At 32.5% G+C, this 21,568-nt stretch overlaps 3 pseudogenes; all 3 read right to left on the bottom strand.

Moving 5' to 3' along the window:
* Window positions 1–20: 20 nt before the first annotated feature.
* Window positions 21–4,737, bottom strand: LOC104722036 (disease resistance-like protein DSC2; annotated as a pseudogene).
* LOC104727699 (disease resistance protein RPS6-like) lies at window positions 3,635–6,787 on the bottom strand (annotated as a pseudogene).
* A 54-nt stretch (window positions 6,788–6,841) lies between these two features.
* Window positions 6,842–8,518, bottom strand: LOC147933679 (disease resistance-like protein DSC2; annotated as a pseudogene).
* Between the last annotated feature and the right edge of the window lie 13,050 nt (window positions 8,519–21,568).

Raw genomic sequence — 21,568 nt, forward strand, 5'->3', positions numbered from 1 at the left:
CCTTTACAAAAGGGGGAAAAAAAAAGCAGGAGCTTGATTATTAGCACCTCCAGTGTTTGCTGTTCAAATTAGAATCAGAAAGGATATTCATACCTAACATCAATGTAATGGTGTCTTTAGAGTTCTACTCACCATCAAATCCTCAAATTCTTGCTTGTTCTCTCAGGTCCTTCTGCAACACTTGACCATTCTCGTTTCTTTCTTCTACTTGACTTTCCAACGTTGTTGTTGTTGCCTTCATTGTCCTCGAGTGGAAGAGATGATAGCTCGGGGTGAGCTTTCGAGTCATACTTAGAGGAACAAGGCTTTAAGAGTTTTACACCACACCCCAATATTTTGGGTGTTACAGTTTCCGGATAGTTTTTCTTCTCCAAGCATTTGAACTCAAAACGCATTTTCCTTTCGGGGATGTTGTCTTCCTCCAGCGTGAAATAAGAGTTGAGTATAAACATATGGTTACCACAAAGCTGACAATGTGCATATATCTCTGGCCATTTATACACAGTGATAGAGCGTCTGCCTCTCACGTAACAAGATATTTGGAAATTACTATAAGGCACAACATCAAGCTCGTCTCTCCGGTGGAGCACAACGCAAGCCTTAAATCTCAACGATCCATATGACTTCCGCCGGTTTAAATGAACAGTTCGAGAACTTCTTCTAGCTTGATGAGAAAAGTAGTCGGGCACGTTACTATGAGGTAGGACCGCATATCCACAAGCCCATTTCTCAATGATTAGTTTACGCGCTTGTTGGTCCAGGTTCCAACAGTTGATGAACTTGAGAATGAGCTTTGGATCGTGAGATGAGCCATAGGGGGGAGACAAACTTTCAAGAGACGCACAATTATCTGCGTGCAGTTCTGACAGAGAGCCCGGAAGCTCTGGCAGCCATCATAGATCTATGCAGTTTGTAAGGTCAAGGTAATGAACCTACCGTACAACATGATGTGTAATACTCTCAAAACCGTTCCCAAACAAACTCAAGTGTAAGGGGAAATCGTGGGTCTCCTCAGACGTAAATGTAGGTGAGCTGTTCTTGTCAATGTAGTCCAACGTCAAATTAAACTCATGCCACAAGTAGAAGCTATGGAAGATTTCTGCTGGGAAGTATTTTACATTTATGCAGCCTGTAAACTGAAGTAACTGGAGCATTCGTAACTCACAAATTCTTGGCGAGATCTTTCGAAGCTTCATACAATATGACATTGTTAACTGTGTGAGCCTATAGAGATCAGAGATCCATGGAGGAACTTCTCGTATTCCTGTTGAATCCAAATGTAACTCAGAGACCGTGTACGGAACAAGTGGAAACTCTGTAACATTTTCACAACCAGTCAAATCCAATGTATGAAGAAAATCCCAAAGGTTAAGATATGGAGACACTTGTGGTAACATGGTAAGGACACATTAAGATGTTCAATGTCACTAGAAATCTCTGGAAAACTTTTGAGTTTTGGGTAGTAGCTAACGTTGAGGTAACTTAGAGACTCCAAAGCGTAGTTTGCTGGAAGAGGCTCTAAATTTCTGCAGGCTTGAAGGTCTAATAAATCCAACATAGTAAGTGTCTAGATAGAGGGAGGAAGCTTGAGCAAACTGTGACAATCCCTCATATCCAAATGCTGCAAATTAACTGCTTCTGAAAGATTAGGAAGTTCTTCCAAGCTCGTAGAGCGACTCAATTCCATCTTTTTTAGGCTTCTAAGCATCTGGAATCAAATCCAGGGAACAAATTACAAAATTGTTGTTATTTGGAATAAACTCATATCATGCATTGTCAAGAAACTTACTGGAACTCCTTCCCAAAGCTTCTTTAGTTTGCTCTCTTTCATCTTAATTTCAATAAGACATTTTGAACGTAATGGAAAAGACAAACTTTTCATAGGACATGATTCCCAGTGAAGTAACTTGAGTTTACGAGGTAGAGGCAAACAATCCAAATCTTCATGTAAATGCAGCGTGGCCTTGTCGGACCACCATTGTTTATAGAATCTTAGAAATTGGAGATTGTCCATACCTCTAAAGGCTTTCTCCTCTAGGAACAACTCACGACTTTCATGACCTTCATTGCCAGACGGTGAACTCACCTCATAAATATGTTTGATATCATGTCTCTTGAAAAGGTATTTATTCTCAGTGGTCACGATGATCCTACTTCCAGTGCCAAACCACATCAGTTCATTTGCTACAGCTTCTAGTTGTTCTAGTTTATCAACATCATCAAGAACAATGAACACTTTCCAGGAGTTGAGCCTCTCCTTTGCCACACCTAAATAATTTATCCTCATATCCTTGAGGTTGAGGATTTCAGAAAGAAATTATTCTTGCAACTGAAACTTCGAGCTGTAGTTTCCTTTGACATTCTCCATAAAAACACTGAGCTGAAAGTCGCTGAAAACTAAATCGTATAACGCTCTAGCAATTGTGGTTTTCCTAATTCCTGCAGGACCCCAAATCCCTACGACCCTCACTTCATTAGATTCCATACGTAACAAAGAATTCATCTTTGCTATATGAGGTTCCATTCCAACTAAATGATCAAAATCCCTCGACGGTGTGGAGTTCAACATGTTAGTAACGTATGTAGCAATTTTTAACATCATAGCAGCTTCGCTATCCCTAACAGGAGAAATATCGTTCCTTTATCAAACTTGGAACAAGAATTTGATACACATACAGAGAAATTAGTTAGGTGTAATAGATTTTAACTTTTTACCTTAGAACAACTATGTCTTTTCTTATATAATTTCGATATTCACACACGATTATAAGTTGCATCATCCTATGTGACAGATAATGTAGATAGTTATTACCTATCAACTACACATTCAATCAACATTGATGCAAATATTTTCCAAAAATTCAAGATAGCAAATGAAGAAGTCTTATAATACTAACAAAACTGATCCACATGGAATATGTAACACGAGTGGAGAGAAGAGTACTAACCAATTATGTGAATGCTGGCCGCTTATGTTGGCAACATCAGTCAAACCTTGCCTCCATTTCTGCTTCTGCTCCTCTGTTTTCCCCACACAAGTTCTCTCGAAACCCTCCCCAAAATCTCCACGTTGTCTTCTAACATCAGATGGATTCATTTCGTAGAAAATTGGCATCACCTTTAGACCTGTAGTAGTTCTGCATTCCATAATCTCCGACAACTCATCTAAGCACCAACGTGAAGAAGCGTAGTTCTTCGTGAGGATGACGATCCCAATCCTCGATGCTCTTATAGCTTGTACAAGCTCAGGGCCGATGGACTCGGTCCTCCTGATTTGATTATCTACAAATGTGTTGATTCCTTTGCGATTAAATTCACCGAGCAAGTGGCTGAGAAAGTTTCGACGGACATCTTGACCACTGAAGCTTGGAAATACATCGTATCTCAGTTGAGTAGGGGACAATAAAGAAGAAGACAAAGAAGCAGACATGATGGATGATGGAATCTAAGCACGAGAACCAGACAATCCAAAAGCAAAACCAAAGTCTAGCTTCTTTCAACTAAGAAAAGAACAAAAAAAAAGTTTGTAAGAGAATGAATAGATAATCAAATCTCATATCAATATTTCTTTTTCCGTTTTTCTTGTTTGATATTTAGCAGAATCTGCCAGGAGAAACCATGAAACTCACCATCTCTATATCATTGAGTGAATAATCTTGTTAAAAGTCAAACCCTTCATCTCCATTATTTCTTGGAGATTTCCCACAAGCTGGTGGCTTATTATGAGATTATAGCAAGTATCATCTTGGAAGGTATTACGAAACTTCTGAAAAGTCAAACAATTAAGAAACATAAAGGTAATCATAAAAAAATCAGATCTTACTAGGGAGAAAAGAATGTAAAGATTAACTAAAGCTGATTTGGTTGTTTCAGAGAATTGGTCAGAATATAAAACACATCCATAATTATGTGTTAATATAATCTTAAGGGGCTTTAACATACCTTCAATGGTCAAAAATACAATAAATCTATATGTACATGACTCTAGTCTCTAGCATAGCTCTCATTGTCAACTAAATCAAGACCTAAAAAATCAAAGCAACTGATAATAAAGTAGAAGAGCAGCTAACAAAAGAAGAAGCAAGGCAACCAACCTTTTCATATCAAGTAGGAATGTCAATCCATGGATGTTAACTAACTAACTAACTAACCCAGTATAGTTGAACGCTAACCCATGGGATGAACAACACCATACAACTTCCCAGCCTAGAATCAGAGATTCTTCAAAATCGAGCAGATAAAAGGCTAATGCCATTATTACTAGAGAGAGATTTCAAATGGCTCAACAGATTTTGTCAACAACAAAAGAACACTACTATGCAGTCACTCTACGGTTGAAAAAAAAACAAATGAGAAAAGACAAAGCAATCACAACTTGATTCTCCACTAAAACAAAACTTTTCCAAAAACTTGAGCCTATTTTCTATAGCAAAACTCTAACTATAGTAATATTCAAAACCAACGATTCGAATTCATCGCACATGATTTAAGGAGTAAAAACAAAAAAATACCAAACCATAAATTAAACACATAACCAATTGAAAAAAAATAGAAACCCTTCTTCAAGCTTTAAAGAAACAAAAAAAAAGAGTAAAAATCGAGAGAGGACCACCAAGCAAAACCAATTCCGAAGGAAGAGAATGGCCGATAACAAAGGATCAACCAATACTTGAACATGATAATTGGAAACTCTTTCGAAACTTATCTCCTCCTCCGTTCTTTCTCGTTTAGCATCATCAGCTGCTTCGTTCCGAGTTGGGGGCAAATTCCGAAGCCCGAGCCTTAAAAAGTTAAAAAGAGTCAAAAACTATTAAATGATTAGTCAAACTATGTGATGCCACGTGTCAGTCTACGTGGCTGGATTAAGATCTTTTAATTGGTTGCTTTTTTCGTAAATCTCTTATTGAAGAAATCCAATTTCCGGACACAAAATGATGACTCCATGTGAAAAAAGAGTCTAACAACCAAAGATTTTAGTATGGTTTGTTTGTGAATTAATGAAAGACGTGTTTTGTGTACACAAATTTAACAAAGCTAATTCGACGTACAAAGAAATTTATCTCAAAATAGGACTATAACAACGGTTTTCAAATACACAAACGTACGGCTTACGCATATGCTCAATATGCATGTGCTCTAGATCTATTACCTCGACTCCTGTCCAGGATATGTCCACGATCTCCATACTTGTAGGGAAAGATGTTAATCTTTTAAGGTTCTTACACCCCGCCATTTCCATTGAGACAAGACGAGAACATAATTTGATTAATGAAGGCACTTTCTCTATCGCAGTTTCCCCAAGAGACATGAATTGAATATGTGTTGAGATCAGAGGAAATGTCTTCAGCCTTGAGCATCCTCTCAGATTTAAGACGCTGAGTGATTCCAAGTTGATGTTGGTTGGAAGATTCTTCAGTTTTATGCAACAAGACATGTCTAAGACTTTGAGCTTATCAAGATTTTGTATAGCAGAAGAAGGGACTGTGACCATATTTTCGCAGGACCGAAGGTACAACTTCTCCAGATTTGTTGCTCTTAAGAGGTTTGGGATATCTTCAATGTTTGTGGATGCGCTCAAATCCATATACTTGAGACTTGTCAGTGGCTGGAAACATATACACAAACCACATGAAATATACAGAGATCGATAAATTTTTAAGAGGAGAAGACTTTGATATGATAAGCATACCTGAATACCTTCCCAAAGTTTCTCAAGCTTGCTCTCTCGCATAGTAAGTTCGACAAGATATTCCAGACAAAACTTAGAGGGCATACATTTTATCGGGTACGAATCCCAATGTAGTAATCTAAGTTTACGTGGTAGATAATCCAAGCCCTGAGGTAAGTACAACTTGACTGCATCATCTAGAAAATTCTTGTATAGCCTCAAGAATTGGAGATTAGGCATTTTCTTAAAGGCATTTTCACTTATATACACTTGATCCTCAATTTCAGACATATCTAATGATATTCCTAAAACAATTTCTGTACCCTGCATATATATACCCAAAGAAAGAACGCAGTTAGTTCATGCATTAGCTAAAGTGGACTTTGTGATGAGTAGGACATGTGCTAACGCTTACGGTTTCATCTGCTAGTACATCTGAAATCTCCAAAGCATCAACTAGAAACTTACGTGTCCTGGGGTCATTAAGACATTGATCCCGAGTAATTTCTTTACCAATTGTTGTAGCAAACAATGCATTACTATATATCTATCAGCACAAATATGTATAAGAGATCTGTCAACAAGGACTTTAAGTCCAAATTCTGCATCCAATGCCCTCTTGGCAAGTAATTGCTTCACACGATCAACCTTTTCGCCATTGAACAAACAAGCATTGTGAAGAAAGATAGCCTTATCTTCCTCATCTAACCCATCATAGCATACTTCTAGTACTTTCTCGATTTTTCCATTTAGACTGGTTCTAAGCCTTGGTAGAGCTTTTATCCACTCCTCCTTGCTCATCCCTCGCAAAGATGCACCTAAAATGCTGAGACCTAGAGGAAGATCTCCAGCAAGTTTTGCAACTTCATTTAAATATAAAGGCTTGTCTAAAAAGTAATCCAAAGATTAATTAGACTCTATTATCTTGTCGGTCCAAGACAACATGATGTTTAAATTCAATCGTCTGCATTGGTGGGTGAATGCATGTAATGAGGATTGTTGGATGATGCTCAAGATTAGCAGATTGACATAAACTCTATATCGTCTGCATCTTGGTGACTAAAGAAGTTAATGAACCAAATTAGAGTCACAAATAACATCAATTTTAAAGATATTCATACACACACATGAAGAGTAAATGTTGGTGACTTCAGATTTTTTCCTCAATCTTTCTCAGTTGGTAATTCTCAGATTCTTGCTTGTCCTCTCTAGTCCGTCTGCAACACTTGACCGCTCTCGTTTATTGCTTCCCTTTGTCTCTGCAATGCTGTTGTTGTTGCATTCAACTTCCTCCTCGAGCGAAGTAGTTGACAGCTCAGGGTGAGCGTCTGAGTCATATTCACAGGAACAAGGCTCCAAGAGTTGTACACCACATCCCAATATATTGGAGGATATGGTGTCTGGATATTCTTTCATTTCCAAGCATCTAAAATCAAAAAGCATCTCACTTTCGGGGATGTTGTCTTCCTCAAGCATGAAATATGAGTTGAGTATAAACAGATGGTTCTCCAGAAGCCGATCATCTGAATCATCCACATCTATCTCTGGCCATTTATACACGGTGGTGGAATGTCTGCCTCTCACGTAGCATGATATTTGGAAACGACGAAACGTCCCATCATCGAGCTCATCTCATGGGGGAGAACAACACAAGCCTTGAATCTCAAGGATCCATATGAGTTCCCCTGGCTTAAAAGGATGGTTAGAGAACTTATTCTAGCTTGGTGAGTAAAGTAGTCGGGCACTTCACTACCAGGTAGGACCGCATATCCACAGGCCCATTGTTGGATGACTAGTTTACGTGATTCTTGATCCAGTTCTGAACAGTTGATGAACTTGAGAATGAGCTTTGGATTGTGAGATGAACGAGAAGACTGAGATAACCTTTCAAGAGACACACAATTATCCGCATACAACTGTGACAGCGAGCCAGGAGGCTCTGGCAGTGACACAAGTTCTCTGCAGTCTCTGATATGAAGGAATTTTACCTGCTGAACGACGAAATCTGGAATACTGACGAAGTCATTCTCACTCATATACAACCTTAAGGGGAAATCTTCAGTCGTCTCAGGTGTATAAGTAGGCAAACTGTCCTCGACAATGTTGACCAATGTCAACTCCAACTCATGCCATATAGAGAAGCTCTGGAAGATTTCTGCAGGGAATTCCCTTACATTGTAGCAGCCTTTAAAATTAAGTGACTCGAGTTGTCCTAGCTCACAAATGTTTGGCGAGATCTATCGTAGCTCCGTGCAAAATGCCATCGACAACTCTTTCAGACCATAGAGATCCGAGATCCATGGAGGAATTTCTTTAATTCCTGATAAGTGCAGATGTAACTTAGAGACGGTATACGGAACACGTGGAAATTCTGTAACGTTTCCACAACCAATCATTTCCAAAGTACGAAGGCAACTCCAATGCTCAACTGATGGAGGCATTGCTGGTATCGGGGTAAAGGACACACTGAGTTTTTTAATTTCATTAGAAATCTCTGGGTAACTACATTTTTTGAGCATTCGCCAATGTTGAGGTAACTTAGAGAATCCAATGCGTAGTTTGCTGGAAGAGGCTCTAAATTTTTGCAGCCGTAAAGGTGTAAGAAAGTTAACCGACTAAGTTTCCAGATAGACGAAGGAAGCTTGAGCAAACTGCGGCAATTCTGCATATCCAAATGATCCAAATTTAATGCTTCTGAAAGGTCAGGAAGTTCTTCCAAACTAGTAGAGCCACTCAATTCCATCTTTTTTAGACTTCTTAGCATCTGAAAGCAAATGTCAGAATTATTGTTTATTTGGAACAAAATCATATAATGCAGATGAAGCTTGTCAGGAAACTTACCGGAACCATATAGTCGATTATATGATTGGTCACAACCTAATCAAAATGTGTACGCATGTCTATGTAGTCCACGTTGTCCAGTAACCCGAAACGTCTGAATTTAGTGTTTTTTCCTTTCAGTTTTATTATAGTATGAGTGAAGCTTGTAAATTACTCATCATTACTTTTTATTTTTATTTTTGTCGCAATGGTATCTTGATTAGTTTCAGCTAAGGAATATGCTTAAGTTTGAAGATCTTTGACTCATTTTTTTTTCTCCTTGATCTTCGTATAGGATAACCTAGTTTAGTAACACTTATTAGTCGCCATTTTTATTTATAATTTATTTATCTTTGAGGGGATTTCGGATGGATCCGGACACATATATGTCATAATCGTTTGACAAAGTTATTAGTAATTGTGTTTCCTTGTGTAATTAATATTCGTGTGTCATTCTATTGGTTGGTAGTTATACAAATTAAATATATATAGATATATATTTACTTTAGTATATTTTATCATACCGCTTTGGTGGATACTTAGATATAATATGTTTTGTATTTTTGTACAAGATATATGATAAATCTATATATATTTTCTTAGTAATTCTAATTCTTATAGACACGAATCGAAATAAGGTTGGGGACACAATCCCAAAGAAAGAAAAAGGTACCGTTTCGATTGATTGTAAGGAAAAGAAAAATCATACTAGTACATATGGATAAAAGTAACCCGACCCCGAGAGATTGAGTAAATTTCTCAATTAAGAAAAGTTAATAAGTGAAAAAAAAAACTTAAAAATAACAAAAGATTCGTTAGTGGTCCCATGAGGTTGAAGTTCGAAAAGCGAAAACAATATCTAAGAAGTGATGTCTCTCTTTTATTTCTCCTTTTTAACTTTATTAGATTTCTTCTTCTCCTTTACCTCTCTTCGGTTGGTCTATAGCTTTCAAATGCCATAGGCTTAGGCGAAAGACACACACAAATATACATACACAAATAATACACATTATCTATAGAGTGGGTATGTATTTATTATATAGCTAGGGCTAGCTCTAGAGTTTTGAGATAGGCTATCGATGCATGGATGGACCTTATGCTATCCACGTTAACGTTCTCCCATCTCTCTCTCCTTAAATGATTTATATGAAATTCATCTTTTTATGGTTGCAATACGAGACAAACATAAGCTAATTATTGATACGAACTGTCATATAATTTACTTGTGATAAGAGTTTATTTCGTGGAACTAATTAATCCACATATACGATAAAGTATCTTTAAGAAACTATTAAGGACGTTTGAAACATTTTTGTTAGTTAGTTTTGCCTGACATATCTTCATATATAATACAAACAGTTGATTGAATACAAACTCTATATATAAACATAATACTAGAATACAAAATATTATACTAGTATATATATGCACCATTATCTTTTTAAGTTTGGCGCTAAAAAAACCTTACTTGTTACTTTACAAAATGCTTTAAATGTACTTCCTCGTAGAATGAAGAAATCAACCAATTGATAGTGCATTTAGATACCTTGATGTTTCATCAAATAATAATAACAAAATTAATAAGACTTTGATGTTTTCAGTTGTTCATGGATGATTGATTGATGCTCGATGCAGTTGATACATCCTATCATAAGATCAGAATGCAAGATTTGTGAACCATGGCAAGTGAGATGATTCAACACATGGGATGAAATGGTCAGTTTGTTTAAGTCATCTATCAGTATTCTCTTTTTTACGTGAACTCTAAATATATCTTGTGGTACTTTGTCAAAGTCATGAGTTTTAAATCCAAAACAAAATGAGCGATGAATAACTTAATTTGTACACCAGAAAAATATTAAAATTATTGCAGTATACTCTTTAACTAATATCTCAATTAAGTTCCATCTTATTTTCATTAATATTATACTAAGACTAATGATTTTTTCAGAAGAATGTTTTTGGAAATATCAAGCAATTAATACACAACTATATTAGCTTTAAGTATAGGACAATAGTCATAAATACCACTAAAATATGTTTTTATTCCAAAAATACCACAAGTTAGTTTTTTCTCCAAAAATACCACTAAAATGTACTTTTTTCCAAAAATACTACATAATTGAACTAAATTTCTAATACTAAAAACTAATTCCTAAATTTTAAATACTAAACCCTGCCCCTAAAAACTATACCCTAAAATTAAATGTGTCAATCCAAACATAAAAAAAAAATCTACATCATTAAAAATCAATTTTTTGTGTTTGTGGTAATTTTAGAAAAAAAATATTTTGTGGTATTTTTGGAAAAAAAACTAAAATATGATATTTTTGGAAAAAAAACTTTTTAGTGGTATTTAAAGGAATTTCTGTTAAGTATATAAGTTCCGCTTATATATATTTATATATATTTATGAAAGGTTCCAATAAATGCATGCATCTAATGTAATATTTTTCGTCTTAGTATAATATTACTACACAGATCGCAATATAATTTGACTTCAATTGTAATTTGACGTTCGAACCCCGCATATGTAAGAGGGTATATGAATACATGTTGCAATTACAGTTGGCTATATATATATATATATCATGATCATGTGATTATGATGGAAAACCTGAAGATTTAAATTGACCACATATATTTTTATTACTCTAATTTTTTTTGTTATCGTAAAGGAAACTATGAATAAGTCCAATAGCATTGCGGCGGCAGAACAAAAAAAAAAAAAAAATTAATCATAAGCTCAAAGTTCTCGATCACACGCTTCTTCAACCTCCCCCAATCAAACTTGCCCCTCTTTCATCAACAATATTTTCTCTCCCTATCTCTTCTCGCTGCTAGTATTATACACTGTATAAAATTGTCTCAAAACTTTTGTTATGCCAGAATCTTTTGAAAAAAATAGAAAATAAACTTACTAATTTTGTTTAGTGAAATAGTTAATAAACGTTTAAGAAGGGATCTCAAATCATGAACTATTATCTATTTTTTGTTAGTTTCATTTTTTAAAAAGAAACTAGAGTTTTGAAACAATAAACTAGAAAGATGTAGTTCTTATAAATATCTCTAATTATTTATGTGTTTTATTTTCCAATATACAAAAACATATGAAATGTCACTTACACTGATTAATTACAAACACCTATATTATTTTGTGAATTATACTTGCGCACGTTATCCAGGTGTCGGACTTATAAGCATCCCAACTTACACGTCTACTTAAATTACACTAATGATTGGTGTATACATATACCTATTATTGTATATGGGGAATATTGCTATAGTGGAAACTATATAGAAAACCCTTAATGTTAGTAAACAAAATAGGTTTCAGCTTATCTGTGTCCATAACTTGGCCCCCGTTTGTAAAAATGAAATTATACATAGTTAGTAATACCAGTTTATAACATGTAACATACTAGTATTTTTAATTCGTTGAACAACGTATCATCAAGAAGACAAAACATTTATCTTTTCTAATTATCTATATTGATGTATATCTGGTAGGTTAAATCATGAATATGTATATCTTTGGGGAAAAAAAAGATAATAACAATGAAAAAGTGAAATTAACGAGAAAAAAAAACAACGAGAAAGTGGCTTTTTATTGAGAGAAAGAAAACAAAAAAAGATGCCATTTGGTGATCCATAAAATTACGATGTCTCGCTTTATTCTGACAATGAAAGAAAGTATATTAAAGCATCATAAATTATTCTATACGATTATTTCTCCAAAGTTTTTTTGTGAGTCTTTCGTCAATTGGTGAGTCTATTCTTTCGTATATGTGGTTTTAGTAAAGTTTTAAAGTCACACGCAGTAAATTTATTAAAAAAAAAATTGTCAATCATGAATACCGGTTAATAAACATAACATTTTTCTTTTGAGTTTAATTATTTATAAACTTAAATCTCTTTTACAAGAACATAAATTGTAAACTAGTAGCAAAAATGTATAGAGTTCAATGCATTATGAGATTGATATATATATATATTGCGTTGCCAATCACAATCGAGAATACAAGATGCTTATTACTTGTAGATAACAATTTCCCATGTTTCTAAGTTATATCATTCCGAATCTTTTGATGTCAATTATACAAATTTCATCTGTATTCTTTTTTCCTTTTTTCACGTATTTTATTTATTTTTTTACTAATAATATTGAGAAATTGACATAAAGACTTAGATTAAGAATTGTCTCGTGACTTGTACACATCCTGATATTAAGTGTGTCGTTTTCATTTCCCTGTTTTGAATTATCATTGTTAAATCGTGTTTTTAAGATAGAGCTTACGTGGTTTCATATACCATGAACATCTGGTTACTAGAGCATTTGTGATCTAATTACCTGATAATTTTTTTTGTTAGGAATCACATTATAAAAAAACAACAAAACCTAAAATGATATAGACTAATCTTTAAAGTATCAATAGATTTTGAGTTGAAAATTTATAAACTAATTAATAACTTTATAGTAATGATAATATAAAATAAGATGGATTAAAGAATTAAAGGACTCTTACGGAATATGTCGTTTTTGGCTCATCATTTTTTGTATTTGTCATTTTATTTCAAATATTTTAGAATTGTAATTTTTTGCCACTTTAAAAGTTTGAATTTTTTATCCATAATATACATACTAAATAATAAACACTATACTCTAAAAAATTAGAACCAAAAAAACTCAAACCTAGAATGTACGTAACTTGTGTTTAAAATCTTAATAAGTAGCAAATCCATAATTTTAACCAGCAAAAAGCTATCAATAAATACATTAAATCAGATATTTCCTCAAAGAGAGACATAACCGTGGCAACACGTGGTGCCACATCAAGAACCATCCCGAGCATTTGATAATTTTTTTTGTCTTCATCAACATTTTTCTGCCTGTTGGCCCTTTTTATAATGGCTTTCTAATTATCTATCATTTCACTAACCTGCATGATATTTATATGATGATATACATTATGCATACCTCTACCGTTATATGTAAGTACATACATTTCGCTTTCATTTTATCAACACGTTACCTTTCATTATTCGTTTGCGACTCTCAGATCATTTTTTATTTATTATTTCTTATAAAAATTCAAATGTATTTCCCCAAAGATTCTTGATTCCCGGGTTGATCACGGTCAAGAAGCTCGATCAGACGTGTCTGCTCTTGTCAGCTTGTTAAACATAGGTTTATCCCTTTATGGCTTGCATATATTCCTATTAAGTTAATAAGTTCGCATGACCGCCTTAATTAACTAAGAGTGAGTTTGGGTCCATGGCATCATTAAGGTTCATTTCAGCAGCATGTCATGGCGATACTAGCTAGTAATCGTTAAGCGAATAATGATCAATCTGCCATCATGGTTTATAATTGTAATATAATAACAGTTAGATCTTTAATCAACATAATGCAAGCGTTACACAAAGGCCGGCTTGGCTCCTTATTATCGGCTTTGTGTTCGCTGTTTTATATATGCTTTAGTCACATTTGTTGGTTCATTCCAGCATATATCCTAGATGGAAAACGAGCATTATACGTTTTACAAAATTAAATAAAAATCATATTTATAGATATATATACTGTATATAATTTATGTTTAATTTTTATTTAATGTTGTAAAAAATTCTCATTCATACATCTGATTGTTTTCCTAACAATGATTAGAGATTATGTTCCAATCAAGAATTTATTTTCATATATATGACAAAATTAAGACAGGACAAAATATTTTGTCCACTTATTTGATTATAACTTTTAATTTTATTTTAGGAAATTATATTGAAAACATATTATTAATACTATTAGTTGTTTTTAGCGAGATTGGATCTTTGTGTGATGATGTTTTCTATAATTAGACTTATCATTGATCACTGCACTAAGATCAATTTACATGTATTATTTTTTTTTTTTTAATATAGCATAGAGTACGAGTATGTATATATCATGTGTCAAAAGTTAGTTCTTTATCACAATCAAAACTATTTCTTTTGAATCATATAAATAACTAACTTAGCGAGAGTTTTGAAATATGCTTTTGAGATACAATGAATGTTCTCATATCTATTGGAGTCATTAATTAATAGATTGCATGAATTAATACCACTCTGGTTGTTTTTATTTTTTGTGTGTTGAAGTTAATACCCATTAGATAGTTACAAATATTTTCCTTAATATGTGCTTCTTTAAGATAGATGTTGATGTAAGTAGAAAAAAATCGAAACATGAAAGTGTTAAATTAAATAAAGCATACTGAAAAACAATCACCAATGGTCATAAAGTCAAAGTAGAATCCAACGAGTATCGCATCTAATAGCATTATTTCACTTGAATACAAATAAATATTGTTGTATATGGTATCTTCTCTATTCCAGTATTTGGCTTTTTTACATTAAGAAATAAAACAAAAAATCATCCGCGAATTTATTCCGTATGAATTCATATTTTGGCCCTCAATGCGACGGCCTTATTATATAGTCTTACTAGCCTCTCACCCCATATATTCCATTGATATTGCGGTCAAAAGCAGAAAGATGTTTGATAATACGATTTATGTTACTTTTGTATATTAGTATTGGCTTGGTGAACTCAACTGTATATTTTTGTGTCGTATCTCATAAATGTGGAGATCTTACACCGCATAAAAATGTGTATTCGTAACATAATATTATCATATCAGTGATCATATGAATGGATATCTGACTCAGGAGCTTAAGTTATCATACACTATATATGCCTCTAAATTTTTTTGTAAAGACATTATAGAATTAAGAGAGTGGAGTATTTGACTAAATTATTTGTAAATGATTTAATGAAAATTGAAGGCATAACAGTAAATATAATGATGAATTATTAATAGATTTATTTAGAGGCTACAAAGAGAATATACATAAAAAGTCTAGCACGAGTCAATTTCAACAAATGGTAGAAAACGAATCATAATGATATTAGGATTTGGTCTGCAATCTGCAGGAATAGTAAAGGCATGCCATGTGCACTTATTTAGAGCATATATATACTATTTGATCCTGACCTTGGTGTTTTAAAAATGGGAATATGTTATTATATTGTTTTCGTATTCCTTGACTCTTTGACAGCATGTACTTTGTTAAGCTAGCATTTAAAATTTGCCATGATGTTCTTACCAAGCGTTCATGACATATCTATGTTTTCTTGTTCATTCATTCTCTTCTTCTTCTTTCCTTCTTTTGTTTTGTTTGGCAAGCCTTGTTCATTTTGTTTTTAAAATATCTGTATATATACATCTTAATAGTTGGCACAATGATTTGTCTACTAGTTAGATGTAACCCTTTTGGATCTCAAATCTAAATAATGAATTAAATAATTTAATAATTACAAATTATATAACGTAATCAATTAACGGTATCACTCAACGGATTTATTCAGAATCATACAAAGATATCAAAAATGTTAAATAATACATAAACTTTGTTATATCTAAATCATACTTGTATTTTTAATGCTTAAAGACTTAAAGACAAAATTTAACATTATATTTCTGTAAGTTGTGATTAATTTATGGAGGTAATCCAAAATTTCATACAATAATTAATACTAAAATACAACAAAAAAACATGAAGTTTTGACAATATATAATATCTATATATATGAAGAAGATGGCTGCTAAGGAATACGAAAGACGAATAATTAGATCACGACAAAGAATGTTAAATCCGTCACTCTTTCTCCAATCAAACACACTTAATCTTCCTTACTTGGCAATAAACTCTTCCCCTCGAGTACCCTTATTCCCATCATTTTTCATCAATAATACATCTCTCGAGACTCTCATATACCTATGTGCGTGTATACGTGTGCACATCATTCATGCTGTGGGATTGGTTTCTCCATATATATACGTGTTCATATCGTGTATACTTTTCTTCTAAATCATATGTATGCTATTATGTTGTTACCCATGGGGCCAATAAAATATGAATGATTTGATTTTAATTTATATTTGAAGTCTTATAATTAAAGCATTTATATTTTTAGTGTTTTTTATAATAGGGTGATGTATGCTCAACATAACTATTTGATATGACTATTTTAATTTATATGAAATTTATTATTATTGAAAAAAACCTCGAAGGAATTTTCAGAACTAAAATTAGATTAGGTGTCATGTTAACCTGAGAGTCTACTAGCTTCAACGTATTGCAAGTTTTATGCTCGAGAACTTGAAATGTATTTTTTTTTTCAATCGACTCTAGCTAGTAGTTATGATCCTTGTTGTTTAGCTAACCGTTCTTATATTATAGGTATAATATAATTCTAACATGATGTATAACTACACTATAAGATGTTACACGCCAATCGTACAAGAAAACATGATATGATGATCCGATGTTGAACTGAAAAAAAAACTCATTTTTTTTGCTTGCCCTATTGTTAGGTAGCTTTTCCTTTGTCCAAGAAAAAAAAATGTAGCTTTTTCCATCCGAGAACAAAACATAGAAAGGCATAATTTTAAAAAGGAGTAATGCGGACCTAAGTTTAACTTATCGTCTAGATTAGTATAGTTGTCGATATGTTAACCGAATTTTGTAGTAAGCATAAAATGTTGTACTGTTTTCTATTGACCTAACATCAGTAAAAGAGTTTCGTAGCATTATCGGTAAGCCCCTAAGCTCAGTTAAAATATTGTTTATATATAGTACTTCGTTTTGGTAATTTTTTTTTACTACATGACAATAAATATTTAATATGATTCTCTAATTAAAAACAAATAATTTTTCCTGAAACAGATGATTTTTTACCATGTAGATTATGAAATGTTTGACCCGGGATTTCCATTAATAACAAAATTACATTTTAGTTAAATACCGGTTGAGCCATCATAATTCATAAAGGCACTAATGAAACTTTTGTATGAAACGTTGACTTAATTTCCTAAATTCTAAGCAATCGGAAATTTCTCGAGCAAATGGAAGGACGTGTAACCTAAGATATATACGGCTCACCAATTTCCCCGCCGCATTTGGCTCCCTCTAATTAAGGGTTTGCATGGAAAAAAAAAAATTGATATGATACACAAAAAATCTACAACTCTTACCTTGACGTATAAAAATCAAAAACATAAAATCAAATTTTTCAAATGATTTGATCCTATGATATATACATATATGTGCTATTCATCCTGTGCATGAGCAAATTTTGATCTGCCAACTGTAAAGGACCTTTTTCCATTTCATTGGTAGCTTTCCTCCTTTATGTTTAGAGTTAACGTTGAACCATCTAAAAATGTTGAAACTTGATCGCATAGAAAACAATTTGTTTTCCAAAACTCTATTACCCTATATATATGATCCTCCTTGAACAGAATTATAGTATTAGATTACCGTCTCTAAAATAAAGACAAAAGAGACGGTCTCTTTGTATCCTATAAACAAAATTAACCGATTTCTGATGATATGAACCAAACTAAAGATCTCATAATAATTTTAATAGAATTTATGTGAACCTCTCATTTGTATATCCTGAAAAAAAAAAAAAAAAAAAAAACTGAATCTGAATTTAAAAGTAGCCGAAAATGAAAACTAGTCCTAAACCAATTATTTGAAAATTAAGTATATTTAACCAAAACCTAAATAGTAAGTACTAACCAAATCGTTATTAAATGATATTTATTTTGGAAATTGTTACTGAAAACACTAATAATTTAAATCTGTAAGAAAAACCACACCAAATAAAAATTCGGATTCAACACGATTAGTAATCTTCAACTTAACTTTTGTACTAACACTTCAAATAATAATTATTTAATCCAGTAACTATATCATTGGGACATTATGTAAGCATATACAACTATTTATAGAGAGTGATATAGGATCCACCATAAGCATATAATTATTAAAGATCCAGCGCATTAAAAGGTTTCCCCATCAGGAATAGACTCAACAAACCTCAAGGATAGGCCTTTCTATTTTATCACATCTGATCCATGGTATAATAATATGATTGTTATTTTCATAACTCATATTGATTTCGTTTCAGCTTGATTTTATTAAATTATAAACAATCCAAGTTATTTATCAGAAGAATGAAAGGATGATTTCAATGATGATTTAGTATGTGATACCATCTTAGTTTAGAAGACCATATGATCGATTATATAGTAATTTACACCAAGATTCTACTAAATTAATAAAACCTAGCAACAAAAATGAAGGTAAGATCGTGGTGTTGCCTTTGTGACCCATTTCACTCTTCTACATGATGCCAAAATATATATGTCTGTGTACTGTGTACAGCTGCCAATAATTATGAGAAACATAGGAAACATAATGACAAAATTGAGTTTTGTCCACACCTCAATTATTGTGGCAGTCTCTGAAATAAATCCAAGATTTTCCGAAACATCAACAAATGAGTTTTGTTCAAAGATCACTGTGTCTTCGGTTTGATCATGTTCATCATTAGTGGGCCCTTACTCCCATCAATTATTTCTATTCCAAAAAATTATATATGTTTTCCTAATTAATGTATAAATGACGTGTATGTATAATAAACACATACTGTATAGTTAACTTTGATACATCCATAATTTTAAAATTTATTGTTTTAAATCTATATATACTATTTTTTTACATACCACCATCATTTTAAAAAGTAAAATATTACTATTGTCACTGCCCAAAGAATGCGACGTGGTTTTCAATGAAACAACAATCTGCTATTCCGATTAGGTTAGTTTAAAGTACAAATTGGTCATAAATTGCAACAAAGAGGTGGCTACGATCTGTCTCAAGTTACTACCAGTTTGTACTGATCATTTGTGATACATTAAAAAAAAAAAAAAAAAAAAAAAAAAAAGATTACCCTTGTGAACTAAAATATGCTACTAAATAGTGTGTGATGATTTGAACCCAAAAAAAAAAGTGCAGTGAATACATATTTACGATTTGTTAATCTCATTACATATTGACTCTACGGTCTGTTGCTTCTCTTAATTTTACAGAGTGGACTGGTTCGCCTAATAATGGAGAGATTGAATCTCTGAGATTCTCTAAACCAATAGCATTCTATATTTGAAAAGTTTTCAACGATCCTAAACTTTAGAACTTAATATAAGAACTATTTTTAAAACTTAACTTTTCAACCGTTGTAAGATTCACATCATGCATCTCCAATATTAATCTTTAATATTCATTGCTAATTTTACATCAAATGCATTGCTACATTTAAAAACAAAAAATTAGATTCGTGTTTTTTTTAACTAACTCTAGTGACGCCTATTATTCTAATAGATTATAAGAGAAGTATTTTTATATTAAATTGTTAAACAATTGGTGGTGAAGCTCCGGGAATGGGTTGGTGGGATGATGATTTATACTCTTTACATTTTTTTAAAATTGATGTTTGGAAGTTTTTACATAAATAAAAAAACAATGATTACTAATTTTAAATTTAATATTTTTCATTAAAATTATTTAATTAGAAATCATTAAAAGTAAAAAATAAAACAAATATTTTCAAAGATTATTTTTAAAGTTTACAAAATATTAGTGCTAATTACGTAAAAACTACAAAAAATCAGTTTTTGTAAATTATGCAAAAATTCTAAAACGTCAAATTTGTATGAACATGAGAGAATAGGGATTATAGTTTTACGAACATTCAATGATAAAGAACGAAACCATGAATAGTGATCACCATAGAGTAAAGGCATGACCGCAGACGATATATAAAACCTACGTACCGACTACCGAGACGGAGACAAAAAGATCACACAGTTTTATCATGAGTCGGGGAAAAAGCCCAAAGAAGCATGGTAAAGTATTAGTGTGTAATCGAACCTTTAAACTATTTTATCATGATGGTGTCTACTAAATAATCGTGCATATTATATATAGTTGACCTGGTAATTATTGATTAATATTTGGTACGCATACATTCTTACATATTGGAAGTATGTTGTCTCTAACGTTTTAAATAAATTGCCCTCTCGTCACATATATATGCCACATTTGCATGTTAGGCGTAGATTAATTGTCTAAGTATTAATGTCAACTTATTAATTCAAATGATTCAGTGTATTTAGTCTAATCTAATTGATACTCCATTAAAATGGAAAACTAAGTCAGTATCAAATCAACCAATCCATTCCATAGAGTTAATTTTTATATTCTTTTTAACAAGGTCCCTATTTCATTCAAATATCGATAAGACATGATTTTAAGAAAAATTAATCAAAAATCAAAAAAATTACGTGAGGAAAAAGAAAACTATACGTGTAATCAGCACCGACATTATTACAACTTAGAATATAAGTTAGACAAAAGAGAAAAAAGTAGCTTGTAAATTCCGAAAGTTTGCAAAATCCGTTCCAAATGAATCGTTACAAAATAAAACATTTCATAGCCCATAAAAGGGACTCAGACTCTACATAGAGGGGATATATCTCCAGGAGCTTCTCATACAGGATGTTGCCCTCCACCGGCACTATCCAACCATGTTACCCATGGAGTTAGTTTTAGGAAAAATTCAACCATTGTAAGGTGTAAAATTAATTCCTTAGTTAACAAAATTTCCTTTAAGTAAGAGGCATATATGTATATTCTTGCATGCTGTTTACAACTTTACATCATGCCTTGCCAATCCCTTTTCCTTTGAATTTGATTTCAAATCAGAAAGAAAAAAATCCCATTATTTGACATACCAATTAGGTCCACATGACTATAAGAGGATCACCAATGACCACTTAAGAGTATAATGTTATATTTCCTATAAATATATGGCCAAGAATAATTGATTTAACACAGGAAATGTAAAGTATTCGTGGCTAATTGGACTACTTAATCGTTGGCAGCAACAAAATCAACTATATAATGAATTTCCTAGTGATGTATTTGATATGAACAAAATAAGATTCATACTAATGTTGGAATACGTATCACCAAATTTAAATCTTTAGTCTAAACCTAACTAATATAAAACAATGTTATCGAATTTCATAAAAAGTTCCTTATGTATAATATGTGTGTGTCTACTTTTTATTAAGTAATATTTTCATAAAGCTAAAACTCTAATTATTTTTTTTAGTAGTTTTCAGGATATGA

This window comes from Camelina sativa, chromosome 11 (assembly GCF_030686135.1).
Source record: "Camelina sativa cultivar CO46 ecotype springtype chromosome 11, ASM3068613v1".
NCBI classification, from domain to species: Eukaryota; Viridiplantae; Streptophyta; class Magnoliopsida; order Brassicales; family Brassicaceae; genus Camelina; species Camelina sativa.